General features: G+C 34.8%; 1 protein-coding gene across 1 annotated transcript in view; it reads left to right on the top strand.

The window, feature by feature from the left end:
* LOC144554225 (putative disease resistance RPP13-like protein 1) overlaps positions 1–19,785 on the top strand; it is a 55,617-nt gene that overhangs the window by 4,884 nt on the left and 30,948 nt on the right. The window contains exon 4 of the mRNA XM_078302550.1: positions 19,286–19,398. The gene's annotated coding sequence lies outside the window, so the exon portion shown is untranslated. The remainder of the gene's footprint in view (positions 1–19,285; positions 19,399–19,785) is intronic.

Raw genomic sequence — 19,785 nt, 5'->3', positions numbered from 1 at the left:
CCCAAGTTGCAGAATAAGACAAAAATAAATAAAGAACAAGAAAAAGAGGTTATTTCGAATTCTATAATACATTTGGTCATTACAGGACCGAACAATTTTCTTATCTGTATGTCTTGTCTAATTTTCATTGGCAGATGATAGAGAAGCTAAACTGGAAAGTGCTGAACAAGAAAGCACTAAACAGTAAAGTGGTGAACAGAGAAGAGCTGGATCAGCTTAAGTTGAATCCATTTGTTATTGGGAATTACAAAGTTGCCTTGTTAGTGGTTATGATACACTTATACTTATTCTTTTCTTTTTTTTTTCAATTTTTTTTGTGCATCTTTCTTGTTTATCTTGTTGGATTTACGTTTTAGAGAAATTTAGATATATGCCCATGAGCCCATCATAACTTGTTCAGATATTTTTTCATTCAAAATTGAAAATTAGTTATTTACCCATCTAAATATAACTATTTTATTATTATACCATTATTAATTTTTTTCACTAAAAAGTTTAATTTAATTTTAATAAAATATCTAATTGACAATTTTTCCCCTTACTTTAAACTCCCTTTAGTACGTGGAAATTTGATAAACTAAAAATGCGAAATTTGAAAGTACATAAACTTTCATATGTATTCATAGTCTAAATTTCTCAAGGACATATCCCCAATACTTTTTGTTCTTTTTTTGATATTATTCTGGTACCCATTTTGATGCACGGACATACACCTTTTTCCAGGGGCGGACCCATGTGGAACCAGAGGGGGGCAAGCGTTCCCCCTGGATTTTGAGTTTTAGTAGTGATTTGTCGATTTTGATCGACTCTGCCTCTTCCTGAAAAAAAATTTGCTCCTCTTTGGACGTTTAATTTCTAATTCAGGTTAAATATAGGGTTAAAATCAAAATAAATTTTTTGAATTATGATTAGTAATTAGAATTATAAGTTAGAGAATCAGAAATTACAAGTCAGACTATTAGAAAATATAAATCAAAGTATTATTTTTTATCAAGTGCATCAAGGCGCTTGTCTAGAGCCTATATTTTGAAACTTCCAGCACTTGTCTAGAGCTTTGAATTATTTCTGCTATGCGCGAAATGGAGAACCGCTGCTCGCTCGGACTGGAGATGGTTTCATTTGCAGCAGTGTTTGTACTTTTCTTTCGTGAAATGGAAAGCGGCTACCCAGCTTTTGTTTTGCCTCTAGTTTTGGCTGACCGGAGAACTCCAGTTTCGCCATTTATGATGAGCGCTGCTAGCTCTATTGTCAGGTCTTTAATCATTTTAAGCACCAAAGGCTGAAGCTTAGGCACCTCATCCATGACCTGCGCCTTGATGCACTGGATCTGGGCATTTGATGTAACAGTAGTCGCTCCATTTTTCTCGGTAGCCATCATTGTGACAACTTTAAACATAATTTCTTTTTACTGGTACGTAATATAAAATACTGATATGGATCAATTATGCTCTGATACCATAATACAATTTGAGAATTGATTAAATAATTGTACTATTTGCTTTATTGATAGAAAAATCATAATTACAATGTATCTTACAATGAATATATATAGAGCATGGCTAAAGAGCCGTTGAAATAAGTAAATATAGAAGGTGGCTAGCTAGGTGCAGTGTACCGTTGCAATATTGCCTTTTGTGATAAGGCAAAATGTAGAAAGAAATATAAAAGAAATAAGAAATGGTAAATATCAAATCATGATTGGATATGCTAGGTGTCCCTGGATTATAATTTCCAACAGTTCCTATTATCATTGGTGATTGTCCTTTGATGAGAGACTGGTGACAGAGAAACAACATCACTTACTACGAGGTCTGGATACAAGATAAAAAAAATATTTTAGATTTTTTAGAATGTAGAGACCCCTGAATACATATTTATTAATAGTAGACCCAAACAGTATCAACTATCTTGGGTAGATTTTCTGGAATTTCATGTTCGAGCCTTGATTGATTCATAAAACAACAACAACAACATCAACAACAACCAAGCCTTTAGTCCCAAACGAGTTGGGGTAGGCTAGAAATGAAACCCAATCACAATCAAATAATAAAGATGAGTAATAATAAAATAGTCATAAAATAAAAGTAATAAAAATAAAAGTGAAAGTGAAAGTGATAGTAATAATACTAATACTAATATTAACTATATTCTACCTAATCGTAGAAGTCAAAGTCCTAAGCTTACATTCTAGACTCCAACTTCCTACTTCTATGACCTAAGACCTATAATATTATCTCTAAATAATCCCTAACCAGCACTAGGTCATGGTTCTGGTATGTGGATCGCTAGCTTTCACGCGCTCCTGTTCGAAGCCGACTCCTTAGCTATATTCCACTCCTTCAAGTCTCTTTTTACTGCTTCGTCCCATGTCAATCGTGACCGACCTCTGCCTCTCCTTGTGTTTTCGATACGCCTTATAATTTCAGTACGCACCGGTGCTTCAGGAGGCCTCCTTTGGAGATGTCCAAACCATCTCAAACGATTTTGGATGATCTTCTCTTCAATCGGTGCTACCCCAAGTCTGTCACGTATATCATCATTTCTGATGCGGTCCCGTCTTGTATGCCCACAACTCCAACGCAACATACGCATCTCTGCTACACTTATCTTCTGAACATGTTGCCTTTTAGTAGCCCAACATTATGCACCATATAATATCGCAGGTCTGATAGACGTCCTGTAGAACTTGCCTTTGAGCTTTTGGGGGACTTTTCTGTCACATAGAATGCCAGATGCTTGTCGCCATTTAACCCACCCCGCTCGAATCTTATGACTAACATCTTCATCAATCTCACCATCACTCTGCAACATCGACCCTAAATATTGAAAGGTGTCCTTCCTAGGCACTACTTGTCCAGCCAAAGTGACATCTCCATCATCTGACCGGACACCGCTGAACTCGCACCTCATATACTCTGTTTTAGTCCTACTAAGTCTAAAACTCTTCGATTCTAGAGTTTGTCTCCACAACTCTAGTTGTCTATCAACTCCTATCCTACTCTTGTCGATTAGCACCACATCATCAGCAAAGAGCATACACCAAGGGATCTCACCAGGGCAAAAATGTAGGGGCTCGAAGCTGACTCTTGATGTAGTCCTATCTTAAGAGGAAAGTCATTGGTTTCGCTATTGCATACTCTGACACTAGTCCCAACGTCATCGTACATATCCTTGATGAGGGTAACGTACTTTGTTGGAACTTTCTTCTTTTCAAGAGCCCACCACATAACATTCCTCGGTACTTTGTCGTATGCTTTCTCCAAGTCGATAGATCCTTCTTCTGCTCCCTATATCTCTCCATAAGTTGTCTCGTCAAGAAAATCGCCTCCGTGGTCGACCTCCCAGGCATGAAACCAAATTGGTTATTCGTAACGCTTGTAACTTTTCTTAAGCGATGCTCAATGACTCTCTCCCAAAGCTTCATTGTATGACTCATAAGCTTAATTCCTCTGTAATTTGTACAACTTTGAATATCTTCATTATTCTTGAAGATTGGTACTAATATGCTTCTCCTCCACTCGTCAGGCATCTTGTTTAATCTGAAAATACTATTGAACAACTTAGTTAGCCAAGCTACTCCTACGTCTCCAAGGCACCTCCACGCCTCGATAGGGATGTTATCAGGCCCTAACGCCTTGCCTACTTTCATTCTTTTTAACGCCTCCTTCACCTCAGACTCTTGAATTCTCCGAACAAATCTTCTGTTGGTGTCATAAAAAAGAAATAAATAATAGGAAAAAGTGGTGATTTCCAGTTCTATAATACATTTGGTCCTTACAGGACTAAACAACTTGTATTATACTGATGTCCAGCATAAAATATTCTACATCAGTTTTGGCTTACTGGATGTCATGTCTAATTTTCATTGGCAGTTGAATCCTATTGTCATATCCTATGGAACTGGAACAGGAAAGTGCTGGAGCAACAACTAAAGATTACGTATGCTGGTAAGGCCATGCAGAAGACTTTTTGAACTTAGGATAAATATTTACCGTTTTAATTTATGCAAACTAGGAATGGGCATGATTTAGAAATATATTCATTGATTCTTTGAAAATTTTATAAAATGAAGAGTTCTTTGATTAAGCAAATATATAATAATTCGGAGTTTTAGAATTGCAAACTAATTAAGTAAAAAGCATAAGATGAATCAGCAGTTATAGTTGTTCCGGTTAGGCAACTCTTTAACTATTTAAGAATATCTTCGGTTCCAGAACTCTGTGATTTTGCTCAACTAATAGCACAGTTGAGCAAAAAGTCAGGTTATATTCATATATATATTTACAACCTCCTTCATTTTTAGTTAATTAGATTAAACTAAAAGGAGACATTATTTCAGACTTAAGTTATGATAATTTCCTAAATCTCTAACGAATTAAATTATGGATTCAACTGATCCTAAGGGTAATTGAGTTGGATAAGTGCTGCTAGAGGGTATATATCGGTGACATTCTCAACTAGATCAGTACATGACATTTTTTCTTTTATACAGGGTCAAGCATTCTTTCGAAGCAATTGATCTGAGATTGTTTAGACCCACAAACTGATCAGCCCATACAATCAAGCACCACGACAAAGATGTTAAGACATGGTATTGCTGGAGCTGAGACCACTAGAGAATGTTGCTACAGCTAATAATTCTTTTTTTTTTCTTTAGAAAATATTGGACACATAGAAATTACAATAATGGACTCTGAACCATAGTAGGAATAATCGGCCGATACGGATCGGTATTGGCCGACCCCGATCCGATCTTGAGCCGATTCTCACGAATTTTCTGTTTTTGTCCAATTTCTTCTATTTTGGTCCGATTCTGGTCATTATTCGTCTGAAAACTTGAACCCGTGATTGATTAAATAGAGTATAAACTATGCGAATGCTGAAAACTCGTCACATTCATTGATTAATTAAATAGAATATCAAGTATCAACTATGCTGAAATAGAGAAATATGGACCCGTGATTAAAGATGTTAACAATCTTTCATTTGGTTCTACAATGTCTTTTTTTTTTTTGTTCCGGACAACAATATCTTCATTTTTATCATAATACAAACGACGATGAAGTGATCTGGCTAGCACGACAAAGTTTCTGGCAGTGAAAGAGTGTGTTTATAGTTTTAATGCTTATATTATATTGTATTAGTGGATTATTTGATTGTAATCATTTATCTAAACATAAATTATTGACAAATTATTTTTTTATCAATTTTTTCTTATTTTTTTAGTGTAAAACAAGCTTCTGGCCAAAAAGTCCGATTTTTCAATCCAAAACTGAGGATATTTGGGCCTAAGGGTCAATCTGTAATTAGATTATTAATGGGCCCACCCAAGCAAGCACCAAGTCAAATTAAGATGGAAAAAAATGGTTTTTTTAGTTGTTTTCCAATCAACATTTATGTAGGACTTCTTTAAGTTGATCAATTTTTCATTTCCTGTAATGATCATATATTAATGAGATTTTATTGTTATCACTGTGTATGTTTATTTAATTGAAAATTTTTAAGTCATGTTTCTTCTGAAGTTATTATTTTTTAAGTCATGTTTCCTCATGTGATGGAAGCAGGACCTATGTTGGAATTCTGTCATTTGGTGGTCTTATTTGCAATATTTCATGAAAGTATAATTCTGCTGTCTTAATGTTATTGGCACTGGTGTTGCAGTCCCATTGGCTAATTGTTCTGTTTTAAGTTTGGCTTTGGGGACTGAATCAGCAATTGACCACTTTGTCAAGCTAATCATTTGTCTTATTATGGCATGATTGATCATTATATATTTATATAACAAATAGATGCAATGTCATTTAACTTTAGTTATATCGTTTACCTTGTACAATTGTAGTTGGTCTTATGTCGTAGTCTAGAAAATAATTTATATCTAGTACCACTCTCCTAATTTAACAATAATGAATAATGATAGTGTGGGATAATAAATAATAATAAGATTGTTTGTGGATCTCTCGATGTGCAGCTATTAGTATATATCACTCTCAAAAGTTTGGCGATATCAATTAATCAAATCTTGCACATATATTTGTTACAAACCCCTTATTTTAAATATTTATTTATTAATAAACATGTTATTCCATTTTATTTGGATATTTCCCATTGGAAATTATTGTTACTGCCATTATTCATATCAAATAATTTGACAAATCAATCAACATTTTATTGTGACTAGTATATAGTGACAGAACTGGAAAATTTTGATAAGAGACTAAAATTTAAAATACATAATTCATAGCTGGGACTTGAACCCAAGTCTTTATAATTTATAACAAATTAGATTTCTACCTACCATATTACAAACATACATGTGATAATTTATGAGGGGTTACTTGTATAAAAGCTTTTAACTGAAATAAAACTTCAATTAATTTCAATCACACATGATTAAAAAAACTAAATATGGGATAGCTAAGCACCCCTTTACAATACATAGATGTGCCGCTGTCTATACTATGATTAATTACCTATCATACCTTGTACAATTTTCGACAAACTAATGATGTTATAATATTCATTCTATGTATTTTACTCTTTAATATAATTACTTCCTTTTTATGTGAATCTAATTACTTCAACTGAAGCTGTGTCAAGTACCGTTAGAACTCGAGAGAGCTCGAACGAAAGTTCGCCTAAGTCTGTCAGAGATTATGTGAGGTGAAAATGTAAGTTTGTTTTTAAAGTATTAAAATGTTAAAGAAAATATAATCACGTTCCAAATACAGATAATATTAACAACTACAATATATCAGATTTTTTTTTTAATTGATATTTGAGCATGAAAATTAGTTGTTGGTGTATTTATTTATTTTTATTTTTTGCTGTGGAATACAGATAATGTAGAAAGAACATACTACATGAATCATTTGATTATTTTTTAAGCTTTGTTTTTTGCCATTGGTCTTTGTACGCAGTAGTGCCGTATGCTATCAATACTTCTTTCTTTATTATTTCATTGGGTTCAGTTCACCAAAATCGAACTCAATTTTGGCTTGGAGCTAGATTTCTTCATATGGTTGGTGTGACAATAGATGAACGACAATTAATAGTCCGCTGTATTTAGACAGAAGCAAAAACAAAAACAAAAAATTTAGAACTAGGGTGTTCAAGAGATTTGGTTTCTCAAAATTTTGACGAATTGAATTGACTTTAAATAATGAATTTAAACTATTTAAATAAAATTAATTGGTTAAAAATTGATAAAAAATGAATGTATTAAAAGTTAAAGCTCATTTTATAAATCTTATTTTTTAGACCACTTCATTTAATATTAAATTAATATGAAAATTTATAAATTTTACATAGAAACACATCACTAGTGAAGCAAATTGATTTTTAATGATTTAAATCTATCGTTTGTGTTTATCGCCAGTATTTTAAAAAAGGGTGTCAACATTCAATTAATGATTTTTACATGGTTGTGTTTGTATGTACTATGTGAAGAATACATCAATATAAAGTTATTGGAGAAGAGAGACCCGAAGCTACATAACATAGCCGTTGAAAGAAGTCTGAGAAGAAGAATAAATAAAGGAAGAGTTTCTTTAATTTTTATTTTTCCGTTGTGGATGCAGCGAATGGAGGGGGTGCTTTCTTTGTTAAACACCTTTTCTCAAACCCTTCTAGATGATATGACCTCAATTTGAGATATTGGTCGGTTTCCAAAAATTCAAGAATTTTCTTAAATTTTTCTGTAGTTTTGAATTGTTGTCACAAAATAGTACTCGTAAATGCCTAGTAAACTGATCAAGTGGCTAGAAGTGACAATAATAATAGAATTAGGTGTTTCATTCATAATAACATTCTCCGCAACAGCTTGCGTTTAATTAATGGGGAAGTATATATAATTATATATTCTTAAACTGTTTCTTTCAATGAACTTTTTTTTTTTTTGTAATGAATCTTAAATTTTGTTGGTTGGCTCTGTTTTTTTAGAAAACTTGATAGCAGCTACCAAGATTATATCAATAAAAATGTTTACAACATCAATCTCTAATTATTATAATTATAATTGAAGCTATGTTATGTCACAGCACCTTCAATAGCCCCCTTCCCTTTTGCTCGATATGCCCTGTTTACATTGGAGTTACCACAATACCGGGTTCACAAACCCGCATCTTCCCTTGCCCGAATCACAACTAGCAATGTTGGCAATTTATAGGCCCGAAAAATTATCTCATCCCTTTGCTTCAACAATGCCCATAGAATTGCCATGAATGCTGTTGCCCATTCGCATTTCTTCTTCCCGTTGGCTTTGTTTCTTGATAAAATTCTGTCTCTGTTGATGGAAGCAGGGCTCAATGTTGGAATTCTGTCATTTGGTGGGCTTATTTGCAATTTTCACTGGTGGTGCAGTACCATTGGCTAATTGTTCTGTTTTAAGTTTGGTTTTTGGGACTGAATCAGAAATTGACCACTTTTGTCAAGCTAATCATTTGTCGTATTATAACATGATTGATCATTATTATTAATATAACAAATAGATGCAATGTCATTTAACTTTAGTTATATCGTTTACTTTGTACAATTGTTTACCGGTCTGATGTCGTAGTCTAGAAAATAATTTTTATTTGTACCCCCCTCGTAATTTAGCGCAAACGGTAGTTGTGGAATGATAAATATAAAGATTGTTTGTGGCAAGACCTCTCGATGTGTGCAGCTATTAGTATAGATCTTTCACATGTTTGGTGATAGTTACATTTCTATATATGTTTATACCTAACAAAATCGGTAATCACATCTTGTAGATATATTTTTCTACCTTTTATATTTGTTATAACAAACCCCTTATTTTAAATATTTATTAATTAGTAAACATGTTATTCAATTTTATTTTGTTTTTTGCATGTAGAAATTATTGTTACTATCATAATTTATATCAAATAACTTGACAAATCAACATTTTATTGTGACTGGTATATATATAGTTTGGGACGGAACTTCAAAATTTAAATCTAAGAGGCTAAAATTTAAAATGTATTGAAGAAAGAGTAGGGTTAAAATGCTCCATTGTTTTTTGCTCCAACCATGCCTCATCTCTATATCTTTGTTTACATAGTTCAAATAGTCGATCCGAACCGTTCATCTTGTTCTACATATTAAAATGTGCTTAGAGACCAAATTTTATATTTTTTGGAATTTTTTTACTATGTTTTCCGATAGGTACAAAATCACCGTTTTTGGATGGTCCAGATGTAGTGATTTTGTACCTATCTAAAAAAATAGTAAAAAAATTCCAAAAAATATAAAATTTGGTCTCTAAGTACATTTTAATATTTAGAACAAGATGAACGGTTCGGATCGACTATTTGAACTTTGTAAATGAAGATATAAAGATGGGGCATGGTTGGGGCAAAAAACAATGGGGCATTTTAACCCTACTCAGAAAGAAAATATAGTTAGGTACCAAAATAGTTATTAACAACTACAATATATCAGTTTTTTTTTTTTTTTTTTTTTTTTGTAAGTTGGACATTTCAGCATGAAAATGTGTATATATTTTGGCTGTGTGGAATATAGATCATCTAGAAAAAAACATATTACATGAATCATTGGATTCTTTTTGTAGCATTGTTTTATGCCATATCGGTCTTTGTACGCAGAAGTGACATATTCTATCAATACATATTTCTTTATTATTTCGATTGGGTTCAGTTCACCAAAATTGAAGTCAATTTTGGCTTGGAGCTAGATTTCTTCACATGGATGAACGACAATTAATAGTCCATTGTATTTAGACAGAAGCGAAAACAAAAACAAAGATAAAAAACAAAAAACTAGTGTGTTCTTGAGTTTGGTGATGTTAATCTCAAAATTCAGCGAAATAATTATAGATAACGAATTAAAATTGTTCAAATAAACCAATCGGTTATAAATTATTGAAAAATGAATGTATTAAAACTATTTTTATAAAGTTTCTTTTTTTAGACCGCTTGACTTTATGCTAAATTAATTTGAAAATTTATAATATTATACATATAAACACATCACTCAGTAAGTAAATCGGTTTCAATAGTTTGAATTCGTCATTTGAGTCGATTCTATTATTTTTGAAGTTGAACTCACTAAAAAAACTCTGATAAAATTATCAACAATCTAGTTCTACTAAAATAATAATAATAATAATAATAATAATAATAATAATAATAACCCTTTCCGACCTGCAGCATGATTTCCTATTGGGAGTGTGCCACAGTTAATAGACCTGCGGTTAGCATACCAACTGCACAATGACTACAACTTCATGGAAGAAGTGAAATTTAATTTACACAACTTCATTGAAAGACTGAAAGTGAAGAGAGAGATAGAGTTTCAATTGATCAGATTCAATGGCGTCCGGACTGTTTTCTTCCCTTCAATCCCTGTCCACCAACCTCCTTCAGGCCATTCGTGGCACCCCTTCTACTTCGCACCCCCAAGATCCACCTGTTACCGACCAACGCAAAAGTGTGAGAAAGGATTTGGAGAAGCTGAGTCGGATGCTTGCGAGGATCCAAGCCATTCTACAGGACGCTGAAGAGAGGGAGATTCACGACAGATCCGTTAGGCTGTGGCTGTCAGAGCTGAGAGGTGTGGGCTACCAAGCAGAGGATGTGCTGGAAGAGTTCAACTACGAGGTGCTCAGATCCATCGTTGACAGCGGAGATGCTGCCATTGAGGCCTACCATAGGGACGGGGGTATGCATTTGATTGTACCTTTTGCTACTGTGTGGTTTGTTCCTCTTTTTTAAGTATATAATTTGGTACTTTAATTATTGCACACAAAATGTTCGATGAAATGTCTGGTGACTATTCCATAGGTGTATGGAAACCTAGCAAAATTGAGCACACAACATGCTGACTCATATGAGTTGATTTGTTTTCCATTTATCTTTACTAGCATAGTTCCTAAGGGGTAGCAGGATAATATACAGCTCAAATTGTCACACTTTTTGTATCCCCATTGCCTAAAAAGGGTTATATACTTATATGTTTGGAATTTAACCATATACACTCCATTCAATCCAACACGAAGAAAAAAAAATAGAAAACCTAAAAAAAACGTTGAGGTAACCCTAGTGTTAATTTGTATTGAATTCTCAAAGAATTTGTAAGAGACTAAGATATGTATACAAATATATATATATATATATATATATATATATATATATATATAGAGAATGGCTAATATCAAAACGTTTGCACCAACCCTCCCGTGCAACCGAGTGAGTTTCCGATTTTTAAAGTCCAAATGATAAATCTGAACCGTTAGATGTGTTCTACATATTAAAATCTGCTTGGAGACCAAATTTTACATTTTTTGGAATTTTTTTACTATTTATTAAGCCACTTTGAAAATCGCTGATCCAACGGTGAACCCCTGATTTTACTGTTTGGCAAGCCACCGTTGGATCAGTGATTTTCAAAGTGGCTTAATAAATAGTAAAAAAATTCCAAAAAATGTAAAATTTGGTCTCCAAGCAGATTTTAATATGTAGAACACAGCTAACGGTTTAGATTTATCATTTGGACTTTAAAAATCGGAAAACAAATCGGTTGCACGGGAGGGTTGGTGCAAACGTTTTGATATTAGCCATTCTCTATATATATATTGAGTTAAACATGGACAATAAGAGAGTTTGATATACAATTCTACAGGGACTAAGAGAAAATTTGCCGAGATGCACACATCATCCTCCATTGCTTCTTATTCATTTAGTATTACCAAGGTCGTGATTCCAGATGGCATGGCAGAGAAGATCAAAGATATAACAGAAATGTTTGAAGAGATTTCAAATGCCCGTAGGGATCTTCATTTGAGGGAGGACGATGGGACCCGGTTGGTTAATGCTACACAAATCTGGCCACCAACCAGCTCTCATGTGGATGAGAGAGCTATTTTTGGTAGAGAGAAGGAGAAGGAGAACATCATTAGCATCCTCAACCCTTTAAATGATCCACAATTTACGGTTCTTCCAATTATTGGGATGGGCGGGTTGGGCAAGACCACACTTGCTCAACTCGTTTACAATGACTCCGAGTTCTTGCAGTCGTTTGACAAGAGTGCTTGGGTGTCAGTTTCTGAGAATTTTGACCTAGTACGCCTGACTAGAGCAATAATTGAATCAATCAGCAGAACAACTTGTGAGTTTTCTGAGCTAAACACACTGCAAGATATTCTAAAGGAAAAAATAAGAGATGTTAGTTTGTTTCTCGTGCTAGATGATATGTGGAATGAAAATACAGAACTGTGGGAACACTTTCAGGTTCCTTTCAAAGGTAGTAAAACTGTAAGAATATTGATAACAACCCGGAATACCTCGGTTGCTGAAATCATGCAGACAACATCTCCTATTCAGTTGGATTACTTACCTAATGAAATATGTTGGTCTCTGTTCAAGCATTTTGCTTTTAACAATGGAGAGTTAAGTGAAAATGGAAAATTGCTTGAGATTGGTTATGATATTGTCAAGAAGTGCAGAGGCTCCCCTCTGGTTACCAAGGTGCTAGGAGGCATTCTCCGATATGATATGGATGAAGAGAAATGGAGAGAAGTTTTGGAAAGTGATATATCTGAAATAGATGAGAGTGGCAAAATTTTTACCCCATTGCAGTTAAGTTACCAGAAATTGCCGCTACATCTCAAACCATGCTTTGTTTATTTAGCCATGTTTCCAAAAGGTAAACGGATTGATAAAGACCATGTGGTTAGGCTCTGGATGGCACAAGGTTACATTAATACCAATTCATCAAGAACTAAGAAAACATTAGAAGAAATAGGAAGTGAGTACTTAAATGAATTGCAAGGCAGATCACTCATTGATTGTGTGGATCACAATAGGTGCTATGTTCATGATTTAATATATGATCTAGCACGATCCATTTCTCAAAGGATAAACCATCCTGTTTTAGAGAATGACAATCTATGGAATGGTTCATACAAAATAACCCACCTATACGTAACCGAGAAGCATGAATTTTCAGATTTTTTAGCATCCTACAACAATGAGGTTGTTCGAACATATGTAAGGGAATGCCCAATAAGCTACATAGATGATTCTGCCATTTTCTCTAAAATTACTTGTGTGCGTGCTCTTGAGTTGAGGAATTGTATGCTGCCAGATACACTCAACACGTTTAAGCACTTGCGTTACCTTTATATTGAAGATGATAAGATAGAAAGCCTTCCTGAATCTTTATGTCTTCTTTACCACCTTCAAACTTTGGATATTAATTGCCATAATATTCTAGAGTTACCTGAAAACATCACAACCCTTGTTAACCTTCGGTTTCTTCGGTTGTGTAGTGGTAAAATCAAGCAGTTACCTGAATCCATACCCCTACTTCACAATCTGGATACATTGTCCATAGAACACTGTAGAAAACTCGAAAAGTTGCCCAGGAGAATAGAGCAGTTAACAAACCTACGTGTTCTAAAACTATACGAGGATTTTGTATGTAATCTGTCATCTGGAATTGAAAAATTAACAAATCTTATAACTTTATATGGGAACTTTAAAGTCATGGGAAGTGACATGACCCAGGGGCTGGGAGAATTAAGGGATATGAATAGGCTTAGTGGACTGATGTCCATTTCAGGGCTAAAAAATGTTGGTAATATTGAGTACTCTAGGAAGGCCAATCTTATATCCAAACCAAATCTACGCAAGTTAATTCTAAACTTTGAGGAAGATAATGGTGCTTTGCAAAGATTTTTGCAAAATCAATACCAAAATCCGCTCTTCAATATAGTTGTCAGTTCAAGTACCAATGCAAAGAATGAGAATGATGAAAAGATACAGGAAGGTGTACTTGAAAGCCTCCAACCTCATGGTAACCTCACAGAGCTTGTAATATTAAATTATGGAGGAAGTGGAGTTCCTCCTTGGTTGCTTGATCCATCATTAATATCCAAGCTGACAACTCTAACTCTGCAATTCCGAAGGGAGTTTCTTTTTGTGCCGCCATTCTTGGGTCAACTGCTACATCTCAAATATTTCAAAATACACTGGAGTGATGGCTCACAGATTCTATTTGCAACTTATTCACCCAAGCAGCCTACTGGAGTTAGTTTTCTGTCACATGAACCTTCATTCAGTAACATGCTCAATTTGGGGAAGTGGCAAGCAGGGGATGAACCCGGCCTTAAGAAACTCATCATAAAGAAATGCCCTGAATTATGGAAAATAACTATTCTAGAAAAGGTTGAGGTGTTAGAGGTAAATGGATGTGGTTGTCAAGAAATCAAGTTCTCTTCACACTCTGAACTTAAAAGGCTTTCAATCTCTAATTGTAGAAAGCTTGTCTCAATTTATTACGAAATTGAGGACTTACCTTTTCTTGAGAGTATTTCATTTTCTGGATGCCCCAATTTGTTGATGTTTGAAGCCATCCCCCAAGAACTTAAGAAGCTGGATATAGAAAATTGTGGCTTTCAAGAAATCAACTTCTCATCACTATCTAAACTTCAAAAGATTTCGATCTCTAATTGTAGAAAGCTTGTCTCAATTTATTACGAAATTGAGGACTTACCTTTTCTTGGGAGTATTTCATTTTCTGGATGCCCCAATTTGTCGATGCTCTCGACCATCCCCCAAGAACTTAAGGAGTTGTATATAGATGATTGTGGCTTTCAAGAAATCAACTTCTCATCACTATCTAAACTTCAAAAGATTTCGATCTCTAATTGTAGAGAGCTTGTCTCAATTTATTACGAAATTGAGGACTTACCTTTTCTTGAGAGTATTTCATTTTCTGGATGCCCCAATTTGTCGATGCTCTCAACCATCCCCCAAGAACTTAAGGAGTTGTGTATAGATGATTGTGGCTTTCAAGAAATCAAGTTTTCATCACTATCTAAACTTGAAGAGCTTTCGATCTTTAGTTGTAGAGAGCTTGTCTCAATTTATTACAAAATTGGGGACTTACCTTTTCTTGGGAGTATGTCACTTTCTGGATGCCCCAATTTGTCGATGCTCTCGACCATCCCCCAAGAACTTAAGGAGTTGTATATAGCAGATTGTGGCTTTCAAGAAATCAACTTCTCATCACTATCTAAACTTGAAAAGATTTCAATCTTTGATTGTAGAGAGCTTGTCTCAATTTATTACAAAATTGGGGACTTACCTTTTCTTGAGAGTATTTTACTTACTGGATGCCCCAAATTATTGATATTCTCGGCCATCCTGGAAGAAAAGAAGCAGATGGATTCAAGAAATAGTGGTTTTCAATCTGAGATTCAAAATGTTTCATGGGGGAGAGTGTTGCCCAAAATGAAGCAGATGGATAAAAGAAATAGTGGTTTTCATTCTGAGATTCAAAATGTCTTTGACTATAGAGAGTTTATCCCACGTTCTATGGCTGGGAGTGTGTCTCTATCTAATTGCCCAAAATTAAAGAATTTCTCAGCCATCCCAGCTGTAGAACTTGATACACTGAAGATAACCCACTGTGGTATTCGTGAAATCATTTTACCATCAAGGTGTCATCTGTTAGAAATCCATAACTGTCCAGAGCTAATATCAGTTCATTGGACGGATGGGGACTCAATTTCTATTCCAGTAGTAAAATTTGTTGATTGCCCGCAGTTGAAACTCTTAAAAATTCCAAAAGAAGTTGAAGAACTGCAAATAAAATCTTGTGGTACTCGTGAGATCTTTTTTTCCTCACAATCTATGGTGCGGAGTGTTCATATCTTTGGTTGTCGAAAGCTGTCCTTGGTTCATTGGATGGATGGGGACGTACCATTTCTCAAGGACATCTTTTTTGAGGGATGTTCTGAGCTCATATCACTTCAATTTCTGCAAGGAGATCTCCCATTACTTGAGAAATTTGCAATTAAATCTTGTCCCCAATTTAACGAGGTTTTAACTGTTCCATATCAACTAAAAGAATTAAAGATAGTTGACTGCCTTTTTCCTGAAATCCACCTTTTACCACAATCCAAACTTCGGCGATTAATCATCAGTGAGTGTGTGAACCTTACAGCAATTAAAGGGTTGCAGACGCAGTTCCCTACAGGTGATGTGTCACAACCCATGATGGAGATGGTTGATATTCGTAATTGCCGCAGGATGGATTTTGGTACACAGGGAAACAGCTACTTCTATCAGGTAAAGGGTCTCTATCTCAGCATACCCCCCCCCCCCCCCACCCCAAACACCACCCCCGCCCCCGCTCCCGCGGGGGTCCACACAAACACACAGTGACCATTTGATTAATAACCCATTGTAATTCCTTTTGCAACAGAGAGTTGAGAGGTCTAATTTGGAATAGTTAGGATATCAATGATCTCTTTTCATAAGCAACACACGGAAGGGTGGCGAGCAAGTCTAAAAGCTATTGGTTTCTTCCTTCATTCTTAAGGTAACACAAAACTCAATTTATGTACTCAGTTACATGCACGTTGAGGATTGTGCGTGACAGTGCATGGTCGTGTGGGATGAAGGATGGTTGATTCTTGAGAGAAGCTAGCTCCATCTCATAGCTCGGTGAGATCACATACTCTCTGTTATCTATTTTACTGAGGTCTATGGCAATCTCAACCATCGCAGTGAACTTCCCTAATGTATTTACTAATTTGGTATATACTGTAGGTGCCAAAAGTAAGGTACTATACTTCTGTACAGATTTAACAAACACATACTTATTTTCAATTGCAATATACTGTAGGTGCCACCAATTCAGGAGCCGTTTATCCATCCCAGTAGTATAGGTATGGTTCATTAGACCAAACAAGCTAAAATTCTTGTTCTGGTCAGTCCTGCTCTCAAATACATTTAATGAACGCACTGCCACAGAATCCGGCCTCATGTACCAATACAAACTGTACTTCTCAATTGAATAATTCCCATAATTGCTATCATCTGCTAGGAAATCAGAGACCCGAGTGAACCAATGCAAGGTCAAAATTGGAAAGAAGGTCTTCAACAGGCATGCTTGAACATCTTACAATCCTGCCTAGAGCTTGAACGAGATCTCTCGACCTGAACGTGGACTTTTTTCATTCAGTCAACAGTACATTGCATCTTGAGGTAGCTTCATAAAGAGGTTTGAATCTTTGAATTCAACAGATTTTGCACTTTCAATTGGAACAAGGCCCTCCTTACAACCAAGTGCTAGCAGTACCGACTCCACATCTGTGAACTGACAATCACTGAAAAATTTAGCTATGCTGAGTTGCTGACTCAACATTTTAATTTCTCAAATTTACAAATATTGAAGGATGGGAGCCTGGAAATGATTGAGAATAACAGTATAGCTTAAAGTAAGGCCCAAAATTGTCAATTAGATATTTTATTGATATTAATATGATTTTTTTAGTCAAAAAAATAAAACTTGGTATATTAATAAAATAATAATGTTTAGATGGGGAAATAAGTAATTTTCAATTTTGGATGGGGAAATATCTAATTGAACAAGTTATGGTGGGCATATATCTAAATTTCCTAGGTTTTATTGTTGGTTGAAAATTGAACCAAAGCAGTTCAAATTTTTGTTAAGGCAAAGTTACAATAATAGCGGGTTCTCTTCTGTTTGATTGATCCAAGCTGAAGTTTTGATTTATGGCTTACTTGTATGCAACCCAATGTCATATTAACAAAGAAATTTGGATTCACAGGTTCTTGATGATATGGTAGATGGATAGCATCGACAGTACCAGTACATTTGTAATTTTGTTCTTGAGAGAAATACTTTCACAAACAATGCCTGTGAAGATCCTGAGAACTTCCTTGATGGCTTATTGGATCGATTTGAGGTAGAGAGTGTCAATCTTCCTCTGAAGAGCTTGGTGGGATCAAGGTTCTGGTTTGATCAGATGGTCAAATTTAGCATAGCCAACCAGCCATCCCCCTATTTTCAAAATTTAAGCTCAACCTAAGCGTATCTGTGCAACTTATCTAAAGTAAATCCAATGCAGCAACATTTCATAGACAAAATGACCATGACAGCTCCAAGAAAATCGAAAATTTTATTCATAATATAACAAAATTCAAAAACTCAAACATAACATCACATTGGAAAATATCGAAACATAACCATACTGCCATTGACAGTGATACGATTTGTCTCCTACTGCTGGCATTGGCAGCAGTAGCATTTATTGTCAATACTGCTAGCAATGTCAGCAGTAGGGATTTCTATAAATAAGGGGTAATATTAATACAGGCGGTTTTAGGATAAAAAAATTCAAAATTTCACTTTCCACTTCTCTCTCTCTCCCAAACCCTTTCTGAGCAACTTTGCAAAGTGTTACAAATATGTTTTTATTCATTTTTAGTAGTAATTAAATATTATAAATTATTAGAATTTGTACAAATCTAGGGTTTAGGATTTAGGCACGAAAATATAGGTTTTACAAATACCATACTTGGTCCAGAGTTACCAGACCCTAGGTATTTTGCCTTCCAAACATCAAATTTAGGTTTCAAAAATATCAGACTTGGTTCAGAGTTACCAGACCCAGGTATGTTGCCTTAATCCGTACAAATTACAAATGCCTTACTCGCATGGTAAATGCCTTAATTTGTACAAATTACAAATTACAAATTCATATGTTAATGTTTCTTAATTTTAATCTGTATTTGTTTTCATTTGCAGGTTATGAGGGCATGTGCTTACGCTATTAAGCTAGTCATTACAAAGGGTTGGAGAAAAGCAGGGATATGCCAACTCATGCATGGTTCCGGAGGTGTCAAGTATGCGAGCTTAGAAGGGCGACTAGTCTCCATGCTGAAGGGCACTGACCCGCCCAACTGGCATGAATTGTGAAATTTTGAAAACATCTAGGGTCTAGCTTTATAAATTGCAAAATTGTGGAAAATACTTCTTGTCAGAGGGGCTTAAACACAAGTTTGTACGATTTCTGTGTTGGAAGGTTTTCATAGCCTAATAAAACTGAAAATTGTAGGAACATATGCATCTCTCCTGCTGCTGAAAGTGTTGATGAGACTGGTGCCCAAGAAACAACATCACTTATGATGAGGTCTGGGTACAACACTTAAAGATATACATATATTAGATTATTTAGAAGCTAGAGACATTTGAATACATATTAATAGCAGACCCAACCAGTACTAAAACCAGTACCAACTATCTTGGGTAAATTTTTTGGAATTCCATGCTTAAGCCTAAAAAATTACCCAAGTTACAGAATAAGACAAAAAAAAAAAGAAAAGAAAAAAGAAACAGAGGTGATTTCCAATACTATAATACATTTGGTCGTTACCGGACCAAACAACTTCTATTGATTGACAGCCCTCGAGATGATTGCCAGCATGTCATATCCAATTTACATTAGCAGTTGATTGACAGCCCTCGAGATGATAAAAAAGCTAAACGGGAAGGTGGTGAACAGAGGAGCTGGATCAGCTTAAATTGCAATCCTTTTGTTATTGGGAAATAAGAAGTTGCCTTGTTAGTGGTTCCAATCCCCTTTCACTAATTATTTTCTTCTTTTTTTCAATTTGTTTGTGCATCTTACTTATTTATCTTGTAGGATTTACGGTTTAGAGAAATTTAGATATATGCCCATAAGCCCAATATAACTTGTTCAATTAGATATTTCTCCATTCATAATTGAAAATTAGTTATTTCCCCATCTAAATATAACTATTTTATTAATATACCCATTCTTGATTTTTTTCACTAAAAAGTTCAATTTAATATTAATAAAATATCTAATTGACAATTTTGCCCTTTAATTTAAATTCCCTTTAGTAAGTGGAAATTTGAGAAACTAAAAAAGTGAAAGTTGAAAGAACATCAACTATCATATGTACTCATAGTCTAAATTTCTCATTG

Source organism: Carex rostrata, chromosome 5 (assembly GCF_964058835.1).
Source record: "Carex rostrata chromosome 5, lpCarRost1.2, whole genome shotgun sequence".
NCBI classification, from domain to species: Eukaryota; Viridiplantae; Streptophyta; class Magnoliopsida; order Poales; family Cyperaceae; genus Carex; species Carex rostrata.
The sequence above is the reverse complement of the archived record's forward strand: the minus strand, read 5'-3'. Positions and strand labels throughout refer to the sequence as shown.